Here is a 19557-nt window from a genome sequence, read left to right as displayed (position 1 = left end):
GATATTACCGTACTAGTTTTAGGTCAGTGGTCCGCTTAACATGCACGCACACACATGAACCGCCGTTGCGCACGACCGGCTCTGTGGTTGTTTTGGGCACATCGCAATATTCTCAACTCAAGAAAAGACCTGAGACCGAAAGCTGGCGTGATGCATTTTGTTTGTTCAAGTGTTTGTGTTTATCTTAATCTAGATTTCCCAATAGTAAGAGATATCAGATTTTGACTACGCCTGTGGTGACATGGCAGCTCTTGATTGGTCACATGTCTTCGTAAGTATTGGCCAAGATGCTATTATTTAAGTGATGTAAAAAAACGTTAAGAAAAATGTAATCTGATGGATAAAAGCCTCGTGAAAAGCCTTTTGTAGCTTGATCTATGGAAGATATATCTAGTCATGGAATGTATTGATTTTGCACAGCGTTTACATCTGATGAACTAAGTGACAATGACGTACATTGAACGTCTCATGGGTGAATAACAGAAAAGTCAGTCAGTCTGAAGGTAATGTAGTGTTTTAAGAACAAATGCACATCTTGAGAACAACACCAGCTGCAGGCTACATGATACATGGCTTGCAAACATCTCAAAGTCACCGCAAAATGAAGGTCATGTGACAGTTGCGTTGAATTGTGATCAATGAAGTGACAAGCTCAAATGTGTCTCCAAAGACCTTTGACGTCAACGTGCAGGAAAGTCTCTTCAGATCAAAAGCAAAAAATCTCAAATGTGCGCTTAGATTCCGTAAACAAGCCTTTAAATCATAACTCATTCATCTGCAAGGTGAAACGCAGCGGGATGTGACCCGTCGTCAAAGACACAAAGCGCTTTTTTTGCCACCATAGTCCCGGCAAAGAGAGGTTTGAGTGTTTCCGCCCATGTCTCTTGATGAAACTTCAATTTGGGGTGATTTATTGTATCAAGATTGATGCTCAATCACAGCTTGTTTGTTTAGCATGATACAGTTTCCATTCCCGCTGGCCTGAGGCTGGCATAACTGGCTATACCTCTGTTGTTATTACTGCCTTACTGTAATTATGCATATACTGTATACAATCTCATTGGCATTGAGGAAACGCACTTGAGTGTCAAGTTTTGATGACGTGTGGGCGTTTTTGACGCGTCGGTTGGCGGTAATGCTTTGACCTTCGCAAGATTGGACTGAAGGGTTTGGAGGGACAGACAATAGGAGAAAGAAAAGTAGGAGATGGTTATTGCTAAACTCTTTGCCTTTAAGCAAGGTTGTAAGAACGACTTGAAAATGGGTAAAAGTATAAAGGTATGACAGCAATTAAAGCTAGGGGGTGCCATGATGATGTCCGTTCGTGTCTTAGAATTTTCTGAGTTAATAAAAGCGATAACATTGCATTTAGTGTCAGAATTTTCTGGTGTTGGTTTTAAGCATTCTTGTTTTGAGAAAGACATGGTGCTTTAAAAAATACGTATTTCAACAGATTAGTTAAACCACACACTGGATTAGTGTTGAAATAATAACTCTCTCAGGTTATCTTATTAACTGTGAGACAGTCTACTTGCCTGACGTGATTTTGAAACATGTTATAAAAGCTTTTCGTTATAAAAAATGTTATTGAGAGTTTTGTGTTTTTGGAAGCCGAACTAATTATATAATTAAATTCTATAAACTTAAATATAATTAAGATATTGAACAGTTTCAATTGGTCATACATATTCTATTGGTTGTATTTTTTTCAAACATTAGCGTAGTGAAACAGGAAGTTCTTCTGGATCAGTGTTAAATGAGCCTTGAATACGTCATCTGAAGAGGTCAATAGAAGCGTTAAATGCATAGATGTAATGTAAATCTTCCTCTGTGTTAAGCAGAGCAAAGAAATGAATACAGGTTTGAAACAGTAAGTAAATGGCAGATTTTTTATTTTTGGGTGAACTATCCCATTAAATCACTAAATATTGACATGACCTATCAGTATGGTAACCACCTTTGGTAAAAGCTGGGTGAGGTTGACCTTTGCAAAATATTTGCCTTTTTAAATGTGCTTGGTTTTATTTGCATGCATTTACTGCCTGCAGTGTGTCCCAGGTTTAATGTGCTTGAAATTATATTTTAATATCATACAGTAATTCTATTAAGTTTCATGAGATGTGGAAACGTAATACTTTACATAAAATCATCCAAGAGATCATCCAATTTATTAAGACCCCTTGGGGGGGATTTTTGTGTGTTTTATTAAGCAGATCTCTTCCCCCACCTCCAACCTTACAATTCACATCTTGGGCCATCTGCAAGCCTTCCTCCACCCCTCACACTTACTGTACATAAACCACCTGGTCTTGGAATTCTCACAGCATCCACACATGTAAAAAAATAAAAAGGGCAATTATCTTGATGAAACCTCAATAATCTCAAGTGGGATAATCATCCCCGAGAGACGAACATATTGAAAAGCGCATCACGCTGCCTTGAGATGTTTGTAATATAATCACACTTCAGCAGTTGGTATTCAAACATGAGCGTGACAATTGTGACACTACAGATGGAAGAGAAGACTACGGAGGAGTTGTTGTGACAAACGGGTACAGTAAGAGGTGCGAGTCCGTCTTCTGAGAATCGAGCACGATGTTAAGGTCTGTCCTCCCGGGGGTTTGATGACAGACAGAGAAAGTGGACTGAGAAATAAGAATAAACAAGTGCGACATGTGTGGGGTTTGTGCTGACTGCGAGAGAGAGAAAATCGAAAAAATAATGGAGGGTAAATTACAGGTATGGATAACTGCCAGCAACGGCGATGTGAAATGAGAAACGTTCCTTGTTTGGCGTGTTCGAACGCAACGTCTAATTCCTGTTTCTTTTATATGTGCTTGTAAATCGTCCTTGTATTTTCAAGTGCGTTAAATAAGTCGTGCATTTAGTGGTAATCGAACCCCTACCTTTGGTAATACTATACAAATTGTCATAGAAATGGGACAGTTCACCGATTTTTTTTATATACTGTATAAAGTTTTTTGTTCTGATGAACACAGAGAAATATATTTTTCTTAGAATGCTTGTAACCAGGAAAAATGACATTCTTCAAAATACCTTCTTTTGTGTTCTCATACGTCATCAAGGTTATTTCAGGTTTTATTGTATAAAGGCAGCGGATATATTTCAAGGTAAGAATGACTACTATGAACTACAATTTTTAAACATCTTAAGCTGTGTTAAATGTTAATTTTATGATTTTTTTTACTGAAATGTGAGAACCTCGATGACGAATGCGGTTGACAAATGCAACTCCTGTAAGACGCACCCAAATCCTGGCTAGGATGCCTCATATGGTCACCCTAATTTTTTCCTACTATGGTTGTCAATGGTGGCCAAGAACTGTAGATCTACAAAACATCTTTTCTGTCTTGAAGAAAGAATTGAGATATTTAAGTGATGTTTCTATTAAATCAGGTTCGCATTCTTGTGACCAGTCTTCCTGAATCATCCTTGCGTCTGTCAATCAAAATATAATGACAACACGGGTCTTCGGGGTCTAAACGTAATCCTCTTATGCTGGCCAACAGTTTGTGCTCCCTTTATGATCTTATTTGTCGTTCACTATAACGCTTCCTCTCTATTGTGAACTCGTGTCTCTTCCTAAATTTTATTCATTGCTCTCTCTCTCTCTCTCTCTCTCTCTATCTGTGTCCGTGTGGTCATGGCTCTCTGCGTCTCATTGATTGCCGCCGCGTTGGATCGAAACATAATTTTCATCTTTGCTCGAGCTCGCTCGCATCCTCTTGCATCCTGTCCAGCTTGTTTTCTTCTGCTCTTGAGTAAGCAGAACATCAGATAAGCACACACACAAACCTCTGTCTGTATGTCTGTCTGTCTCTCTATGTGTTTGTCGGTCTCTTCAATGTCTGTTGACCTGTCTGAACAATGATTAAAAATGTCTCTCTATCACTGACTTCATCTGTATCTGTAAATCAATGTGGAGAGCACTGATAAATCCTTTCAGTTAACTACTAATGTCACTCAGGAAATTGTTTCCGGCCTCTGTGGATCAACCTCCACATTTCTGCATTCGTGAAATGCAGAAAACCCAAAGATCCTTGCAGTTTAATTTTCATCTTTTACATCTTTCCTATTCTCTTATCTCCTGATTTCATTTCACACCAATCTACCTCATTTAAATTACATCACATATCTCCTATTGCTACTTCCTGTCATTTTTGTCTCCCCACCACCAATTACAGTTTCCTCTTAATCTCCATCAGTTTTCAGTATCATTCAGACACGCTGTTCAATTGGGTGTAAGAAAAAAACTACATGTGTGTAACAGAGTCCGGAAAGTTAAATTAAAATGGTACTGACCTGTGGTGACATTTATGTAGAACGGTCCAGCCAATTTTTCATCCCAGCGGGGCGTAGATGACTCTTTGACACGCAGTACATTGAACGTTTTGAATGCTGTCGATGTAAACAGTCTAATTTCGCCACAGATGATTTAATCCGCCTATTTGGTCTTTATTCTCCCTCACGCCGTCGATCGGCTCTTTATTCTCGCCCGTCCGCAGATAAAAGCTTTTCTTGCTCTCATCTTCCGTCTCAATTTCTCTCTCTCCTCAAATCTGTGATGTTTACTGTCAGATTGCGCGCGCTTTTGTACTTTGGATAAATCGCTGCTGATACTCTCAGCTTTAAATAGAGGGTAAGAAAACGGGTTGTTTTTGACTTCTGGTCACTTTCTGAATGCACAACACAATGTGAAGCCTCATGCTAAAGCTCTTTGAGGCTTTTTTTAAAATATGAAGTGGTTGTCACGTACACATTTTAACATCCTTGTTATAAAAGCATTCATATATGGAGTTTTTTTCAGTTGAAAGGAACATAATGTAAGCGAAGACGTGAAAATAAGGGGAACAATTGTGTACGTGCACATGCATGACAAGACAAGAAAGAACAAGATGTCTGAGAAAACCAGAGAGGCTTTCTTTTCATATCTTTCAAAGGTCTTTTGCTGTTTACAAACATTCAGGCCGTATAATGACGTGTTTACGAAAAGGGGAACGATTGCGATATAGTGTCCATTAAAGAAAAATCTGTTTTTCCTCACAGGGATTTCTCGGAAGGTTCAAGGGACCCCTGGTCGGTCGTGATGTTTTAGGCGGGTGGACCTGTTCCTTTGAAGCTGGAATCCAGACGATCAATGCTTTAAATTTCACCTTGAATGCTCTTTTATAAAAGCCAAACAACGCTTTGAATAGGTAAGAGCTTGTCATTTCTGTGACACTGCAAAACCAAATATTATCGTTTGTTTAAGTTTAAAAAATGCTGTATTTTCCACATACCGTGCATATTTGTATCTCCTCTTTGCCCCGCCTCTCTGAAAAGCGAGGTGTGCTATGACTGGCCAGTTAACCAGTGCATAGTGACAGGTATGTCCACCTTACCTGAGGTATACATTTGGGCGGTCTTAGTCAAATCATTCCTCGAACTGACGTACATTTGTGTGGGTGTGGTTACACAAGGCGTTTCAGGCAGGTCTGTGTGAGCATTCGCTTTTAGATAGAATGCATCTTTTGTTCTTACACTTTAATTTGAGCAATTTTACGTGTCTGATACATGCATGGGCAACTTATGACACACCAACGACACATTAAATATGCATTCGTGCCATATGACCCCTTTAACACTTTTAAAATGTTAGAATTTAGCACATTCGACATCTTATCTTAGCAGGTTTTGGGTTTGCTTTTGAGTTGGACAGTCATGAACCATTTAAAAACAAAATCGGACACAAATCAGATGTCATGTACTTTGTGCAGCCAATGTTGCTACATCATTTGTTTGGCCACGGCTCTGTAGATTTACCAGCGTAGCTGGACGCTGTTTCGTCCACGTCAGCGTTTGCGAGAACTATTTACGAACATGAGTCATTAAGTTGCTTTTGTACAAAAAATGGAACTATTTATAAACAAGAACTGACTACTTCCCAACTCTACCGGGGAATGGATGTACAGTAGTTGTGTCAGCAAAAAGCATTTTTAGCAAGGATGAAACTAAAGGATCAATTTGTTATGGCTAGGACACCTATACTCTCTCTCTCTTTCTCTGTCTTTCTTGCTCTCTGTGTTTTATCTGTTAGACACTTAGATGACAACATTTTGTCTGATACTCAACAGAAAGCGACACACACTTTCTCTGAATTTTGCTAGACAGGCCCATGCTGTTCTCTCTCAGCGGTTTCAGCGCCAACTCTGAGGTCCAACTGAGAAATCCTGCCAGCCAATGGGGAATTCTTACTGTGAGAGAATGTGTGTGTGTTTTCGAGTCAGGTTAGTCTGTTAGACACATTTGTGCACTGAACACATTCATGTTTGGCACAAAATTGCTGAAAGACTTTTCAACGTCTGTCAGTCAATGTCTGTTAGCTTTGTACTGCTAAAAGTTGCCAGATTTGTTGCATTTGAAATTCAAAGTATATTTTATTGCTGGGAAACAGACAAAAATATTCATGACTCACAAGGCAATGACTTCCAATACAGTGCTGGTTATAACATGTACAGGCTTTTGACCGAGCAGGTAGCAATGCATTTGAATGTCTATAATCTGTAATAAAAGCAACTGTATTGACAAGTTACAATTTTTTTTAGAACGCTGTTCTTGGGTACTCGTGTTGTGTAGAGAGAGATTTTTCACCGAAATAACTTATATTAAAAACCATTCTGGGTCGGTTATCTTTATATGAGGTCTCTATGACAGCTTACAGAATGGAAGTAGAAACTGCAGTTAAACCAAGAACAAAAAACCTAATAAGCTCCATATATCCACATTACAAGTAATGTAAAAAATGAAGTACAGTACACTGTCATGGCAGCAATAATGCCTTATTTCTCTGTAATGGGTCAGTAACCCTATCAAGTGCATAAAAGAAAAAGAAAAATCATTTATTGCGATGTGTTGTAGTGCACATCTTCATTCACAGTGTTTGCAGCTATTTTCTATATCAATATAATTTTGTTGATAAATAATGTTGGGGACAACAAAATCCACCAGTATTACTGTAATGTTGTGGTTGTCTAACCCGTACTGACATTTTCAATTGAAACTTTGTTTGTTTTTTCAATGCTTAAAGTTTATAACATCACAGCCATTGTTTGCTATTGGAAGTTGGTTGTATATCGTCGCTGTCCTTCCAAATCCTTGTATTTCATTGTTCATTGTCATATTTTGTGACTTTTATTTCTTGCCATAAAAAATTATTAGTCACCTTTTATGTGTGTCACTAGGTTTTACAAAAATCTAATGCTGTGTCGACACCAAACGCGAACTGAACTATTTGCGCAAAGTACATTACATAAAAAGCCAATGCAGACATGCGAGTAGAGGCAAACTCAAGCGGGGAGACGCAAATGACACGCATTGTGCGGTGCGATTGTCACGAACGCGCATCAATCGCTTATTCTGATCAAGTTGAAAAATTTCAATTCGAGCGAGAAATTTAGGCAAAGAGCTCTTTGATAACGTGTCACTCGAACGCACTACTCCCGGGAGTAATAAAAAGCGAAGAATGTGATGCTTTGTGTATAGGTCCGGACACAGCAGTACCAATAAAAAGTATTAAACTGTTTTTCTCAACTTTGAGAAACTGAGGAGATGTTCTGTTTCTACAACACATTTTATTGGACAAAAAGAAATTGTATGGACCCATGAGTGCAAGATGAGTCATCAAAGTTATCAGACTTCTGGTCTGTTTTCAGAAGAGGAACACTAAAATTGTGAATTAGAAATGCATATACCTGCTTAAAGATGATTTCAGCAACTCTTAGGATGAGGTTATAGAAAGCGATGTTGTGTGGCGTGATGTCAGTTTCAGACACGTTTAAGGTTGTTTCCCTATGAAATGTATTTGACAGGTGCTCAATTAATGCATGTGACAATTCTGAATACGATAATTTTTTAGCTACTGTCTGTCTGTGTGTAACTTATGTGTTAAGGAGCTTGATGTCATCGTTCTCTTACCGTACACCAGTGCACACGTCAAATCTAGTTGTCAGCGGCCCGGATCGCATTGGCAGCGTTTCCTCCTGTGCAACGAGTGTTTATTTTGCTCTTGTTTGTGTGTGTGGGAAACGGCTTTGAAGCCCAATCGTGTGTGTGTGTGTGTGGCTCGCAGGGTATTTTTGATAAGAACAACCGATACACACAAGCTTCATTCTCTTCAGCTCTGCCGCAGATAAGAGGCTTGCGGTCAGCCTGTCTCTCTCAGATTTGGGAGAGTCTGTGTGTCGAGGAAGCCAAGATAAGTTTGATTTTAAAGAACTTTGCGTTAAGAGCCAAATCACATCCGCTACGGACCTCTCACTGATATAACGTTCTAAAATGCATGTTTGATAAGTGGACGTTTAGGTTTGGAGTGAATATTGTGTCCAGAAAATCAAGTTTGGGCATTTTGCGACAATGTTTATTCCAACGTGTTACTTTTTACGCTATGTTACGTATGCCACAGTGCAGTGATGGTTAAGGTTGATGTGTGGCTGTTGAAGTCCGTTTTTAGGCTACTCGTTTTTTGGACCAAGACAGTCACTGTTTCATGAAACAATTCTTCAATAAAATCTTATTTTGTGTTCCACAGTAAAACATAACAGCCTACAAGGTCTGAGGGTGAGTAAATAATGACAAAATTGTATTTTATACGGTCGCTACTTCTTTAATGGCGCCTTGGAGGTGTAAGAATCCGATTATCAGGACTAAGTCTTCTCTGCCCATTTCCTCACCGAAACTCATTTGAGACTCATCGGTAATGAGAGCAGTGGGTTAGTTCGCCTGTTGTGCCTTTTGTTTTTCCATGTGTTGCATCAGAAACCCAGCCAAGCCAGATTAAAAAGGAATCTTGCCAATCCCTGTGGGAGGCATCCATTGACTGCTCTTATCATTGGCCGAGACAATTACCTGGGGTCCAATGAGAGGGCGTTACCGGGCAGAGCTCCACCCAGGGCCCACAGGAAGGTACCTAACCAATTCCATCTCTCTCTGGTCGTCGACTAGCCAGCGTCAGGTGCCAAATCCTCGTTCCAAATTCACATGCGGTTCAGCCAGACATGCAGAAAAGCACCTCATACCCATCAAGTGTTTTCCACCAGTCTTACATTGCCTGGATCAACCTTGTCTGTTTACACAAACGGTCACGTTTCCCAATATACAATGCTTTATTGGCCTTGCCTTTGCATTTTTTCACAAATTATTGCTCAATGTTAGGACAAGAAGAGCATGCCAGGATGGTATAATTTGGCATCTCTGACTATTGCTATCCAGGGACGGTGGGAAACTTCTCTGGTTTCTCCACCCCAGCGGCTCATCTGCATTAACGTCTTGCTAATCTTATTAGCTTCTTGTTATTGAATCCTGCAGGATTCGCCTGCTGCTACGTGATTCTGCATATTATACAGTTCTTTCCTCCGTTGAGCCGCGGGAAAGAGAGAGAGCGAAAATGAATATGCTAATGGTTGGGACAGAGAACTTCAGCCTTCCGTTTTTGTTAAGACCCGGCTTGATGTATTCTTACCTGTCGTAAATGAACAAATCGTGCTTAAATATAAGTGTATGTTTGCTAGCTCAGTGTTGCATGTCCACTTCGATTGAAGGGTTTTTGTAAATCACTGTTGTCTCAGAGGCCTTGTGTATCCGTTGAACACATGCCCTGCACTATTTCTCTAGACGCATCTTGCTCTCGTCTGAATGGACTAGCTTAACCTGTTCTCTGTTCTTGAGTCTTACCTAGCTATTGATCTTTCTCTGCGGTGTTGCTAACCTTTCAAAGCAGCTAGTCTACCTAAAAAAGTATTTCTAAAGTATTACGTGGTTATTGATGGTTGTTGCTCTGAAGAAAGGTTGTTTTTAAAAGCCTGGCTTCATTCTGTGCTTAAGGAATACATGTGAGTGTTACGAATTTATTCACCGTCTTGATAAAGCAGATTTTTTATGTTGTGAATCATTATTATTAGTCACCCTTAAGGTTTGCTCTTAGGTTTTGCGAATGGGTAGTTGAAAAATAAATGTTTAAATGTGTCCTACTTGGAATTCTTTTTTACTTGACAAAAACCAAAAAGAAATAAGAGATAAGTCTCTCTAATGCTATTTTATATTATAGGCTAAATGTAGTTATTCATAATATAAAATAATACAGTTTTCTATGTACAGACGTATATTGTTTGTTAGTTTATGTAAGTATTTTTAGTGGCAGCATAAAGACAGTTTTCTTTAGCATCACACAGATGAAGAGAAGAATAACCACAGGTGCACTTCTTCACATCGACTGGACATGTATCACAAAGTTTGACAGACAGAAAATATGAACTCTGACCTTTTTGTGAAATGTTTTACTTTAATAACGTGCTTTCTTTCTACATTTAAAATAAGGTTCATATTGTTTCGTATTTTTATTAGCTTCTAAGCCATTCATACATAACACTTAAGCCAGACTTGTTGTGTCCACTTACTGTTTGGGGTCACTGCATGCTGTCAAGTCATAACTGATGTATAGCACCTGTCATTTTGTTGGCAAACTGATTAAAATTGTTTGTTCCGTGGCAGATGTGGTGCACAATAAGTCTCCAACATCTGTGGCTAAATCGTGTCTGTCCTTCCTGCTGTTCTCAGTAATTCGTCTTTGTTGGAGCAAATCAACCCGAAGTGATTAATGACCAGATGAGTCAGAGCTAAAGATGCCTCTCGACCTCTCGGATTCTGCTCAACTTTGTAAACAGTCGCTGTAAATTAGGGACGTTTTTTCGATGGCCTCAAACAGAGACCAAATTAACCGGTGCTCTGATCAATCTCCTCTGTCACTTGTCCAAGGGGAAATGCAGGACTAAAGATGGATGTGGGGTCAGTTGCTCCTTAATTCCTTTGTGAGCATCATTAATACATGTGAATAAGTAAACAGGTCCCATGACTGCTTATAAACTGGCTTATGAGCCACATTTCATGAGGCACATTTCCTGAAGGGACAGTACCCCTAAAAAGAAAATGTCCTTTTTTTCTGTGAAATGTCCTTTTTCTTGTTTGTTGTTCAGGTTCAAAATGATAGTGTGGTCGTACCGTTAAGTGTGTGTCAATCAGATTGGTTGGACGTTGTGGTCACCATTTACCTTCCAATGAGGCTGCAATGAACATCCTGTCAGGTTCAGTCGGTGGGCGTCTTCCCCGCGTCTGTCAACAAAACAAATTTTGTTTTCATCAGCAGTACCGGATTTACCAGAGAAATATTACGAGTGCATAGAGAGAGAGAGGGAATGAGGAATAAAAGAAAGTAAATGAGTCAAGGGGCTTGAAAGGAAGTTAAACGGAAGAGGAAATGAGAGGAGTGATAAAGAAATGAACGAAAGGGAGATGATTAAAATGAATGGATGGAGGTGAGAAAGAACCATGTTCTGGGGCTGTAAATGCAGGTGAGTCTGAAGGAAATAGCCGGAGAGGAGATTTGCTAAAAGATCTTGAAAGAGCGGAAATAGACAGAGAGATGTATGTGTATTTATCTTTGAGAGCAAATTTGTCCCCAGAAGTGAACTAAAGCTGGCAAAATCTGCCTTAGGGACATTTGAGGTCACTTGTAAAAACGCTATATCAAGTTTTTTCTTTTTTTGTCTATTCTAAAAATACCACTTTACCTGGCTACTTATATATACTATACTAATATACTTGGTTATACATATTTATAATATACTATAATACGTGACTGTGTGTGTGTGTGTGTGTGTCTGTGTGTGTTTGGCTATAAATATCGATACTATTCTACTGTACGTGGCTATATATCTATGCTATACCTTAAGATTATACTTGACACTTAGCAATACCATACTTCTATAAGTGGTTACATATTTATAGTGCACTACGATACTTGACTACATATCTATACTACGCTACTATACTTGATATTATAGCAATGCCTTAACTACTTTACATGGCTATATATCGATTGCTGTACTACCATACTTGACATTATAGCAATACCATACTACAATCCATGGTTACATATCTGTACTGTACTAAGATAATTGACTATATATCTATACTACGCTACAATACTTGATATTATAGCAATGCCATACTACTATACATGGCTATATATCGATACTGTTCTACTATACTTTTCTATATATCTATACTATACCCTACTGCACTGGGCATTATAGCAATACCATACTTCTATACGTGCCTATGTATCTATACTATACTCCTATACTTGGCATTTTAGCAATACCATACTATATATGTGGCTATATACCAATACTACTATACTTGGCTATGGTATCCCAAGTTATCATGATTGCTTAATAAAGAGACTAAATGTCCTATTTAAAAATAGACCTACACTACCTTGTGATCCCTATGATGACATCAAGTTTATTAAAGAGACAAAATTATATTGAACTTCATATGAAAAAGGCCACAATGTGAGTGCCCCAGGAGTGCCCAACTTAACGGCAGTCCGTGTGTTTACACCTAAAAATTGCACTGAGCGTTCTTGCAATGTGAATTCCATAATTTAGAAATACATTTTGTAAATTAAATGTTGTATCTGTTAAGATTAGTTGTGCACAAATGCACAATGAACTAACATGAATAATTGTATTGACTTAAACAAACATTAATAAATTCTGAGATCTATATTGATCATTGTTTGTTCGTGTTAGTTAAGACATTTTCTAATGTTAACAAATACAACTTTATTGTAAAGTGTTATCATCTATATTTCTATGCATAAAGGGATTAACTTTAAATAACTAAATGATTAATAGTCTCTTACTAATGTACATTGTTTCCTACAGCTCTCACCAGTTGTTCATTTTATTACACCGGTCATATAATTGCACACACATTTCTCTTTGTTTATTCTTGCGGGCCAAACTCTGAGCTCTTATCATCTTTGAAAACATCTCAAGCCTGAGGTGTGCAAGTAAGTCTGGCGGGATCAAAAGTAGCAGAATTATAAAAAGCTATTTGAAAGTCATGATTCGAAAAGAACACGATTTGTTTCTGCCGTTGTTTCAAATCAATTATTTTCTCCCAAACATCACGAAGTTCAATAGCTCTTTTTTTATTTGTATTCATGAGATTTGTGCCATTAAACTTATAGGAATTAACTGTAACTCGGGAAAGAGGAGGAGAGAGCGAACGGATGATCTGATGCGTATCTCACGTGATTGGCTGGTTGTATCGTTTTTATTGGTCTATTGCAAAACATATGTTTACAAGGCTGTAATTCTGAGCCTGGATTTGACAAGAGTTTGTGGCTAAAAATACTTTCTGGAAAGTAAACTTCATATTCAGAACTGCATGTTCTTCACAGTTTGTCTAAGTATGTGGTCCTTATTATTTTTAAATAAATCTACACACATTTTCTGCCAATGTTTTTTTTGTGTTTTTCGTGCCAACAATTTGTGAACACTGTTGTGATTTTACTTGAATAAGTGTTCCCAGGCTGGTATTTATTACGTCAGAAAACAAAATGAAAATTGGGGTCAGTGGCTTTTCAATCAAATGACCTCATCTGCACAAAGTGGTATTATGATTCGAGCATGTGCAGTAGTGTTTGTTTATATTGTTACTTTGAAACTATCATCTATAGAGAGAAAGCAAAATGGAGAGAGGTGTTCAATTATTTCTATTCGCGGTCTTACGACTTACTTTTATAGGCTATCACCTTACAAACAGCCAATTTAACATTCACAATGTGAAAGGAGTGACCCAACTGACCAATTAAATGCTTTAAGAATGAATCGAACTCTCAGGTATGAGGAATATGTGGCGTGTGGGCATTTGAAACATCTTGTGTTAAGAGTTCCCAGAAGAGAACGAGAAGGACGCGAGTAATGGGGCTTTGCCATGAGAATTGACTCTGTGTGTGTGTGTGAGTGTGTGTGTGTGAGTGCGTTCTTTTTTAAAGCCTGATGGCGAAGATCCTTTACACCCCGAATGAATAGTCTGTTGTTGTCGCCCTCACTCAGTAATGAGCACCTGAGGGATCGGCGGGAGCAAACCCATGAAAGAATGTAAAGGGTGATGAAAGAGAGAAAACGATAGATAGAAAAGGAAAGAGCCGATGAAGCAGCGGCAGGAAATGATGGAGGAATCTGAGAGCCAAACAATCACAGCTTTCAACTAAACCAGAGGATGGAGAAACACAGAGAAAAAGGTGACATGAGTTGCTGCTCTGCTTAAAAAATAACAATAAATGGAGAAAAGGACAGGGAGCAAGCTCCGGGGTCCCCTGTAGACTTTCTATCATTTCAGCCTCTGCTCTATGAAATATCCAACATGAAATATTGGAAAATCAGCTGGACGGAGGTGTGAGATGATGAACTCGGATTGGACTTGAATTAGAAAAGTACTTTTATTTTGTTTTGAAGACCGCTGAGTAATGATGACTCAAGCCTTCAAGGGCCATAATTTGCCTCTTGTGATCCGATTGATTCATTCTTCCTGTTTTTTTCCGGCAGTGAATCACCACGAGTAGCTCACGGTGGCTCTGGTCATGAGTGAAGAGCATTTTACCTTACTTGCGGGTAGTGCTGTTCTGAAACCTTGCCACTGGCTTTTTAAACAACTTGTTTATATAATACATTACTTTTACGCCTATTCGTAATTTAAAGGGACAGTTCACTTAAAAGTGAAAATTCTATTATTGGTCAAAGCTGTATGATTTTTCCTTGTTCTGAGGATCACAAAATGAAATGTTGGCTAAAACGTTTATTGTGATCTTTATAGGATGTTTTTGAAACTTTAGTCTATATAATAAAAGTAAATGGGGACCTGGGGCAGTCAAGCCCCATAAATGAGAGAAACACCATAGAAGTACTCACGCAGTATTCTTACAAAGCCATATGAAATCTTTGCAAGAGAAACAGAAATTTCATCTACAATCGTTACATCCATGCTTATTTGTATTTGTGCTGGAAAGAAATTCAAGGTTTGGTACAACAGGGAATGAATAGTGGCCAACTTTTTGAGACTCCTCTTATTTTATTAGCCTTCTAATGCTAATAGATCATTTTTTTATGTTTAACCTGTCACTCAATATATAAGTCCTCATGCTTGGCGTCATAAACAATTTAATGACATTTTAGTGAGGTTCAAAATATTTTTGAGCCAGATGCTAGCCTTCAGGTAAAATGTTGTTTTTTATATAACTTCTTGTGTTAATAATTCAGGTCATGCATTAGATATATTTGTAGTTTTACTTCTATTTTAATATTGTTTTATTTCTATTCTCACACTGTATTTTAGTTGAGTTTTATTAGTTTTCACTTCCTGCAATTTCTCGTTATTACTTTTCTGTTTTGTCTTATCTAAAAAAAGTTATAAAAATGTGTTTACCCCCATAATTTAAATTGGCAATTTGTTGTTACTGCTTAGGTTGTATAATCTTACAATATACTATAACTTTACTTTAAGGTACTTTTTGAGTTTTTTTTCAGGTTAGATGTTGGCTTTAAAAAAATCTACTTGACTCGATCTACATGAAAATGTATTTTCTAGTTAAGAACAGATTTTTTGTAATTTTGTTTGAAGGTACAGTTCACCCAAATTTCTGTCATCATTTACTCATGCACTTTTCATTTCAAACCTGTATGACTTTCTTTCTTTGGCAGAACACAAAAGTAGATATAGAGAAAGTCATACAGATTTGAATTAACTAAAGAATGAGTATATGACAACAGAATTTGCATTTTTAGGTAAACTATCACTTTAAATTTTCGCGGTGATGGGATGTAAGTGGTGAGGTCAGGTGACGCCTCTATTCATCACCATCTAATTTGATCGAAATGAATGAGTTTGTGTGTATGTGTGATGCTTTATACAGATGAGACTTATTACTTGTCGCATGGCTAAACCTGAACCGTACCTGATTCCTCCTAATCTTACACACTGTGACATCATGACACTGTTGTAAATCCTATGGAAAAAATTTGAGGAGCTTTATTTAAAGAGATTGAGACACCGAATGAAGTTAATCTTTGCAGTGTGTGTTTCTATATATGCATGTGAAAACCTCACATCAGCTACATTGTGGGAAGCAGTTAATGATCGCTTTGATGATAAAAACTTAATAAACAAACTTCATAATATTGTGTGGAAGAACTGCATAGAGGATTATGTAAATTAGGGGTTCACTGGATGAAGACTAAATATGTTCACACAGTATAACAGCAGCTGCATGGTTTGTGTTTATTTGTAATAGTTCTGTAGGATTTTAAGACCAAACAATGCAAGAGCAGAGAACATTACGAGCTATTGAAGAGCAACATCAGAATTATAAACCTTCCCCCAGGATAGACTAGGTCTCCCTGTCTTTCAATCAAACCTAATTACGAGAGGTCTGTCGCATGAGGTCGCGCCGTGGGCTCGTTCTGCGCCCTGCAGTCTCCAGCAGTGCTCTACTGTCAGGCCTCTTTACAATTACCATCCGTTGTCCCCGTTTTCAAAAGCGCACAGCCGGCTATCAAATCCCGGTTTAATAAGACACAAAAGCCAGTTCTCGTTCTCCCCGCAGAACCCGTCCGTAACGTATAACAAGCTGCGGTTAATGAATGCGACACTGCAGGTTTATGATGCGTCGAGCGGAACTTGTCAGGCAGTCAGTGAGATTTGTTCTGTTTTATGCAGTGTTTAATCATTTTAAACCAGGGGCCACAGAGATGCTTGACTGGATTCGGGAAGCAGTCAGGAGACTTTAACAGCGGTTTGGTTCCGGTTCACGCACACTGGCTGCAGGCTGGTTTGATGTTGGTTTTGACAAACACACAGGCCTTGTTCTGACACTATTCAGTTTTTACCGTGACCATAGACATAACTGTGTGATTTGGACTTTATTTTATTAAAAGGAAAACTGAAGACAGGCATTATTTATTACGAGCAATGACGTTCTTGTGAAATTCACTGACAGTTGGTAACAGAATGTGGAAAGAGCAAATTTAGCATTTTGAATAAAAACACTTGAATCTGAGACAATTTACATTACATTTTACATTTTCAGTGTTTAATTTCATTTTCAGATGGAGTTTTTTGTCTTTAGTTTGGTGTTCTGTATGCAAACACGATTTTTTAGGGTTCAGTTTTACACTGCTGCTGGTGAAGCATAGAAAATGGCCACGGTACCTCATCGACTCGACTGTTGTCTCCAAGATGCAACCATTAATATTCAGATTTTATATTTCAATGGTGATTTAAAGGGATGGTTCACCCAAAAAAGACAATTCTGTCATCATTTACTAAGCCTCAGATTGTTGAACATGTATACATTTCTTTGTTCTGCTGAACACAGTGGAATATATTTGGAAGAATGTTGGTCTTCAAACAGGTCTCATCCCCCATTTACTGCCATAGTAGGAAAAATAAATAGGATGGGAGTTAATAGGCGATGACAAACAGGTCACATCCTCCATTTACTGCCATAGTAGGAAAAATAAATAGTATGGGAGTCAATGGGGGATGAGATCTGTTTGGTTACTGACATTCTTCAAATTATCTTCCTTCATGTGTAACAAAGAAATGTATAGTTTTATAGTGAGTCAATCATTACAGAATCCCTTTACGGTATCGCAATATTTTCAAATATCTATCTATATATAAATATCTATATTTTCAATATACATAAGATGGTATTTGGGTTTTGTATTATGTAAATATCGAACTATCTCATAATATTGTCTGCTCTGCCCTTTCTCTCTCTTTATATTCCGAAGTATTATCTCCATTCCCATCTCCTTATGGCAGGTCAAGACAGATGATCATTTTTATAGAATCAATCTAGCAGGGCACTGTTTTTGTTACCAAGCAACATGGCCATCCATGTCTGTGTATTCGGCTTAAATTAGCCTGCGCTGGAAAGACAGTTAATGAGATGAATGGCTGTAATGGAAAGTATGAACATTACATTCTTGTTTCATTCCGCCACATGCTCATTACAACAGTGACCCTGCCGGAGTCTATTAAAACAGAGGAGTCAAGTTCAGGCACAGAAGACTGTGTGTACAATTGTGTTTGTGTGCAAACTGCACATCCCTTGTTTTTTTTGGTCTTCTCACTGGCAATGTTTTCTAAGACGGTGTGTTGGTATCTGTTTCAGATTCTCTGAGGGATCAGACATAATTTGGAGGTAATTGGTAATCTCTTGCGCAACACAGAAAGGAGGTTGTTAATTAATTACCAAATGGAGTGGATGTAAATTAGAGAACATGGATGGATGGATGGATTGATGGATGGACAGAAAGATAGCAGATAGATGGATGCATAGATGTATAGATACATAGATGCATAGATGACTAGATAATAGCACACAGTAAATGGAAAGATGGATAGTTGGATAGACGCATCAAAGGATAGATATTTGAAAAGATAGATGCATTGTTGGCTAGACAGACAGACAGATAGATTGTGGTTCATCCATTCCTACATGCTTCAAGGGGAGCCAGAGAGAGCCATCACTTTTGAAACAGTACCTGTTATAATTTTATCATCAAGGTTCCTCGATGAAAAGGGTGCTTGACATAAAAAAGGAAGATCATTGGGGTAATAGAGGAACAGAGGAAGTGATAAAGGACATGATAAAGCAGGTCAGTGTCCGCGAGATCAGAAGAGCAGAAAGGCCAGGAAAAAACTTGGGAATGACAGTAAGAGCAAATGTGAGCGAACTCTCCCGACACTCTGACAAAAAAAAAGAAATAAAGGAAAGGATTCCAAGAAGCCGCAATCCCGTGGAGGGGAAACTAAAAGAAAGAAAGGTTGAAAGAAAAATAAGAGAAAATGTACAAAGCTTGATGGATGACGCTGCAAAAAGCTGTTCACACACGGTTCTTTATCCTGTTTTGACAATTGTAGACTTTTGTAGGAGATATTTTCTTTTCTTTACAAGATGAAAACAAGCAGTAAACTATGTTCATTTTATCGGACATGTACAATGTGAGAATATCATTGTATGCATTTTTTGCATTTTTCTAAAGAGAGTCTAAGTGATCCAAACTTGGATTACAATACAAACTCACCACTGCAATGCTAGTTTGTTGAATGTGGTTGTCAGGGCATCACAGTGCAGTTGCTAAGGTGTGCTCAGTGGTTACCAAGGCATTGCTATACAACTGTTAAGGCTTGTACAAGTGTGGTGCTGTATGTGGTTGCTTAGGTGTTCTCGGTGGTTACCAGGGCATTACTATCCCACTATAAAGGCAATACGAATAGTCTTTGGTGTGCTGCTGCATGTATTTGGTTGCTAAGGTGTTCTTGGTGGTTTCCAGGGCGTTGCTATGCACCTGTTAAGTCATTATGAGAGTTTTTTTAGTGTGCTGTTCAGTGGCAGCGGGTCAATAGGGGTCGCAGGGGTGCAGCTCCACCAAATAATCCACAGAAGAAGATTGTTAAACATAAATTCAATATATATTATAAATTGCATAATAATTTAACAATACACTCATTTATTCACACTATATTCGCCTGGTAATTGTGTCAGCATTCGTTAAAAGTATTATTTAAAATTGTATTTGGTTAATTTCTATGACAATACAACTTCGCCAGCTCTGTGCGCGCTTGACCATCCCACTTTTGCTG

At 38.2% G+C, this 19557-nt stretch overlaps 1 protein-coding gene across 1 annotated transcript in view; it reads left to right on the top strand.

Annotated features, from left to right (window-relative positions):
- The window catches only part of elfn2a (extracellular leucine-rich repeat and fibronectin type III domain containing 2a), an 84099-nt gene that overhangs the window by 30551 nt on the left and 33991 nt on the right, over positions 1–19557 (top strand). The window contains exon 2 of the mRNA XM_056759122.1: positions 5068–5216. The gene's annotated coding sequence lies outside the window, so the exon portion shown is untranslated. The remainder of the gene's footprint in view (positions 1–5067; positions 5217–19557) is intronic.

Source organism: Triplophysa dalaica, chromosome 10 (assembly GCF_015846415.1).
Source record: "Triplophysa dalaica isolate WHDGS20190420 chromosome 10, ASM1584641v1, whole genome shotgun sequence".
Taxonomy (NCBI): domain Eukaryota; kingdom Metazoa; phylum Chordata; class Actinopteri; order Cypriniformes; family Nemacheilidae; genus Triplophysa; species Triplophysa dalaica.
The sequence above is the reverse complement of the archived record's forward strand: the minus strand, read 5'-3'. Positions and strand labels throughout refer to the sequence as shown.